Consider the following 6070-nt stretch of genomic DNA (forward strand, 5'->3'; position numbering starts at 1 on the left):
ATAAGGAAGTAAATAGTATTATTTACTAATCTATCAAATTGCACAGCCATTCGATAAGGTTGTTTTTTGTCAGTATTTGGTATCTTGTTCTTTTGTCTGTGCACTTTTCTAAACTTTCTTTGACAATATTTTCTACTGGCAAAGACTGTATATGTCGTAGCCTTGAGGTACATTCTGATCATTAACCGGCGGGTTTTATTGTCAAGAAATTTAATTTATCAGTAATATTATTTAAATTTAAATCAAAGTATATTATATTTTCAGATCAAAAAGTGTTTCCGCAAAACCTGTCGTGATCCGGTTGACCCCTATGCAGCAATCACCTACATGTATCCTAGTGTCTCTTATCCCCGCTATGTAATCCACTTACGAAACCCAAAACGAGGCATATTGATGATCAGTCCTAACAAGCACATCGCATGATAATTTCTCTCGGAATAATATTTGTTTACTGATATTATTTATATAAAACATCAACAAGTGGCAAGTCGATATCAAACATAGCATAACAGGATTAAACACCGAGTTACCTACCTACGTGATATATATTAAGTTAAAGTTATCTTGTGAAAAGTGATAATATATCGACATAACGAAAACGTTATTGCGACACCTTCATATTTGTATGTTGACATCTTAGATTATTGCGCATCTGTAACTCTTAATCCGATGGAAGAAATGGGGTCCTACTGTAGTAGTGAAAATATGTTCATCGTATTGTTGTGGTATTGTGTTATGCATGATGTAGAATAAGCCATTACGACACTTGAAACGGTTTATCTATTACATCGAAAGGAGGGGTGCCCATATAATGCGTACGTTCGCCATAACTGATATTTTTAGCATTTTAGTTGTGGACTCCAGACGTGACCGCAGGTAAACGAGCGAGCTACACACCGGGCCGTGTCCTCATTGCAATGGCTCTTTATTTATAAACTATAAAGGTGACGTTGTAAAGGGATATGTGTGTAACATATTGCAGCCTTGTACCAGTCTAAGTCATATACAATGCATTTTCAATTTAGTACTGCTAATATTTCTGTCTCGGTATTGTTCTGTATAAAGCGTTTTATATTGCGTGAAGCCTGAACCCTACGCAGATAATATATCTGTCAAATAAGAGATTTAATCGTTTTGCCTATTGTGAAAGGTGACTACGCGCATGCGCTTACCCTGGTAACTTCCGTTAAAAGTTCAGTTAAATCCCTGAAAAGGTCAGGTTTAAATGTATGCGTGTTTAACACATACGCCGGTGCTTTAGGTGTTACTGATAAGAACGGTCATCAGTGTAATGGCACGGGGTATTTTGAAGCTATAATACTGCTAATGTTTCTGTGTCGGTATTGTTCTGTATAAAGCGTTTTTATGGCGTGAAGCCTGAACCCTACGCAGATAATATATCTGACTATTGGTTTTATTAATGAAATGTATTTCATATGGATATTCCTATTGCTATACATGTAATTAGACTGACCTATGACTTTTGGTGACCCATACATATTGTCCTATGTTGTAAAATCTGCAAGTCTAACAGGAATCATCTTATTTGATTTGAACTATCAAAAAAAACTTTGACGTTTGACCGTTGGATTATTTTGGTCCATAAGATGTGCGAATGAAATGAATAGCTGATTGGTAGTTATCATCAAATGGAACTATTGATAACTTTTAAGACAATATGTGCCAGCGAAATGAATGTTATCCTGTCCTTAATAATAATAATCTCTAGACAAATAACCTTAGGTGATCTGTCATTTGACCTTTGGTATAAATTTGCTTCGACAATAGATGCGAAATTAAAAAAATATATCACATTAATCATGAGTTTGAGCTTTTCTGACCTGCACATCGACTTTCGATATCCAGAAGTTTGCTTCGGTATAACATGAGCAAAAACGTATGTTCATGATTTATGCTGATTATTGGTATCGATGTTGACCAGTAATATATAAGTTGACATTCTGATACCTATATGGTGTTGATCTCAGGTGTAAGTTTGATTTGGCACAACATGTGTACATAACCGTGACATATACTGTAGAATACAATTAATAATAGCCATATATATATATATATATATATTGAAAGATATTGAACTTGAAAAGGTAGCTAGCGGTGTATTTATAATGAAATTGAAAACATATACCCTGTAGTATAGAGGTGATATCTGTGACAACAAGTGAGATGTTGATCATGTTCTCTTACATATTGTCTGTATCTCATTCAAAACATTTCTGTATTGGTACATAAAAAACGATCAGTTTTGTATCAGTTTTATAAGGGGTTCTGGCAAAACAAACGTTGAACAGCTATGCGTATGTCAGTTGATCATATGCTGCCCAGTGCCTCAACGTATGGAGAAATAGAGGAAGTGTTGTTTTAAACATAAATCAAAGAAAATATTCTATTTTAGTTGTTGCATTACAAATCAACAAATGTATACAAACAAAAATAAGTTTGTTAAAAGTTAAGTTAAAAAAAAGGTGCAAAATATCTTTTAAGGAACAAGAAATAGAAGTAACAAACTTTACATGTAGGCAGTGATTAAGCTTTTTTGGCATCAAAAGACAATAGCAATAACAAACTTAACTTACAAAATGGAAGATGATAATGGCATTTTGCAAGTATCCATCTCACATTTTGAACAACATAAACTACATGATCCCTGCAGTAGTTTTCATGAAATAGTTGTACAAACATTTTACATTAAAAATACTAACAAAACACATACTAGTCGTGTGGCCATTTTTTTCGCCGATTCGCCTTGATTTGACGTTCAAAATCCTTAATATCTTCCAGGTGGCCTTGATACTTTTCCAATCAATCTCATATTAAAGAATTAACAAGTTTCAGCGAAAGGGATCATTCATACCTATGTAAAAGAGGTCGTTTTTTAATGTCTTTACTCTAGAGGTCAAACCCGGAACCGCCAGTTTACTATCTAACGAATGAGCGAAAGATAAATAAAACAGTTAGTGTTGTGTACCAGAGTGACAGTTTTAAAATGTCGTTTCTGTGAAATACCGGTTAAGATATTTACATACTCCCTGACTAACAGATTGACTGAATGACAAATACTAGACCAAGAACAAAAACCAAATCAAAAGTATGAAATTAAATACTAAATAGAAAGCATGTGCCATTTACTACAGTGAAATGGTTAGTAAAGGGATTAAAGGATGCAAGTGATAAGCCTTAGTAAGACACGGAGTACTTGTAAGGACATGTCTATAAAGATAGGTTGAATACAGTAACGATAATTTTAACCAAACACAGTACCTCAAACATTTTTTTTTATTACACAACTATGTGCCCCATGCAATGATGCCCATTTTGAAGTAAAGCAACTAAGAATTAGAGTTAAACGTTACAGAGGTCCAGAAGTGTGGGATATAAAAGGGGATGCACAGGCAAAAACAGTGAATTGCGTGGCCAGAAAGCCGGCTATACTAGGAGGGGAAACCCTCTTTACCCAGGCGCTGACAGCAGTGCTACCGGTGTACTGAAAGTAGTATTTCCATCGTAGGGAACGTTAGGGTAAGCTTGACGCTTGTTATCTTGTTATCTCACGTATGTCAGCGTACTGAGAGGGGATGGTTATTATCATAGACTACTTCAACATACTTATAGGTTATACCACGGGGAGCTCGTATATAGATTCATTGAATGTCATACTGGCTCTGCACTGTAGGCATTGTCTTTTAAACTGAGTGCTGTTATTAACGTACATGGCATTTTCCATACTTTAACGGGTCCCTTGGCAGTTAACTTTGAAACAAGGTGTTGATTGGTTTATGACTCGGATACTCCTCCACATCTAATGGACCTGTGTCTGTGTCCCCCCACTGATGCCCTATTACATTATGACACCCCTGATTCCTCAACCAACGGTGTTTATAAGCATATATTTACATTTGCCCCGCCCCGTCCCATTACAACAGAGTTAGAGGGCAAGTGTAATTATATAGGCTATAATTACAACTGCTCGACTATAATTACAACTGCCTGTTTCAGGTGTAGGAATATGTAAACAAACAAAATGGCCGCCTGAAATGCATTTTGAGGCAGGGCAAATGGTTTTTGTAGGAATATGTCTTAAACAAGAAAGATATGTAAATATAGAAAAATACCGGGTCTGTTTAATGTGCCCTCATGGACACTGATGGACAAATGTGTAATACAGTTTGAAAGATTCAGCGTGGTAAAGACTCCTTGCAAAGTTTATAGTCGCCATCAAAATCTCATATTGGATTTTGAAATATGAACATCGAAGATTTGTTTATCAGTATTGTTGAGAAACCTGGTTCTTATCTGAAAACTTCAAAACACTTTGATTTCACCTATATTTTTCGATGCAGAGGAATGTTAGTCACCACATGCCATGACATGCATTAAGAGATATTAGATGTTTTCTGAATTTCCCCAATATCCCGTGACCAGTATACACCGCAAAAAGGACCAATTTATGAAGCGGACAATAAACATGTGTCGTCTAAAACGATAGATGACGATCACATATTAACATTAAGATAAATAATATTCGAGAGATAAATAGTACGTCACCTTTTGCAATTGAAACAAAGCACTCATATAAATTAAGCTATGCTATTGTTATTTTACACGAGGATTCCGAGGGAACCAAGACATCTACAAAGTATGTATACATATGTTACATAACATGACAAGATCTGTCAGAAAAGAACATACCTTGCAAAATAACAATATATTTAAAATAACGTAATTTTTTGTAATGAATGTTTTGCTAAACCACGTTAAATCACATTATCACAATAGTGCACAGCAAGGGACAAATATATATAAATAAACATGTATGATTGAATAAATATATATGTATATATTGTATTTCAATTATTCTTAAATTCGAGTTAAAATGCAAATACGCTCGGAAAAAAATAATAATGAAACTATCAAAAAAAACCTAATTATTGTATCATTCAATGCAACGAAATCTCTTTTAAAAAGCTAATAGATAATAATATCGTTCAACACATTTATCACTGCCCATATCAATGCATATTACTTAATATAGTCAAAAGCCTTTCGACTCTTGTCTAACACTGCCGAAAAAAACCCAAAAAACTAGACATACACCTTTGTCTTCGATCAAACTATTGATTTTAGCCCATTAAGATAAAGCTTTATTTTTTTCAATGCATTGTGTATGCTTCATATAACCTTATTACTTGTCAACCAACTGTCAGCTGTGTGTTTATCTAATACTATTCGAAAACTTGATCAAATCTATTTATACTAATACTCCAAAACATGCATCCCTCGAAATACCTTCTGGGATCGTAAAATGACAAATTATATAAAGCCCACTGCAATGGTTAATTGCGATAAATACACAAGTTTAACAGTTATCAAAAAATATTAACTTCTGTACAGAACGACGAAATACTAAGTCAGTATGAAAATTATATCTAACCTTAAATCTGACAGCATAAACAATACATGCTAGGGTTCACAAAACTGACATTCCGATATTATGAGAACGTAAAAATCACACAAGAATTTACAACCGAACATAAACAATCTACAACACTATCAATGTTCATCACCTACGTACTATTCGTTAAGTTAAGAGACGGACTCATCAAAACAAAAATCAAATGTGTGTAATTTATTTTACAATAACAAGGTTACGTTGTGCTGAATGATGAAACTCCAGTTTACAAGAAGCATTTCCCTATGTTTTCTTGTCAACATTTGTTGTCTCGTATATATGTGGAATGTCCAACTCCCCGCGTCCAAGCTGTTCATAATTTGCCTCATTTTGTGAAATCTGTGCAATGGTTTGTTCCTTGTTGTAAGTTGCTATTTCGTCACAGGTATTATCTGGAAATGGACCAAACATATTAATTGAATTTGTTTCTGATCAGATCATTGTTATGCTATTAATATGAGCTAATATACCGCAAGGTTGAAATATGCTAACACTGTTTGAAGTTGGTGTAAAAATGGGAACAATGTGCATTCAAGATAACACGTTTCCTTTTCAGAATTTGGAAACTTTTTCATTGTTAACCTTCAAGCTGCGATCATTCTC

The sequence above is a fragment of the Mizuhopecten yessoensis genome, unplaced genomic scaffold, assembly GCF_002113885.1.
Source record: "Mizuhopecten yessoensis strain PY_sf001 unplaced genomic scaffold, ASM211388v2 scaffold10501, whole genome shotgun sequence".
NCBI classification, from domain to species: Eukaryota; Metazoa; Mollusca; class Bivalvia; order Pectinida; family Pectinidae; genus Mizuhopecten; species Mizuhopecten yessoensis.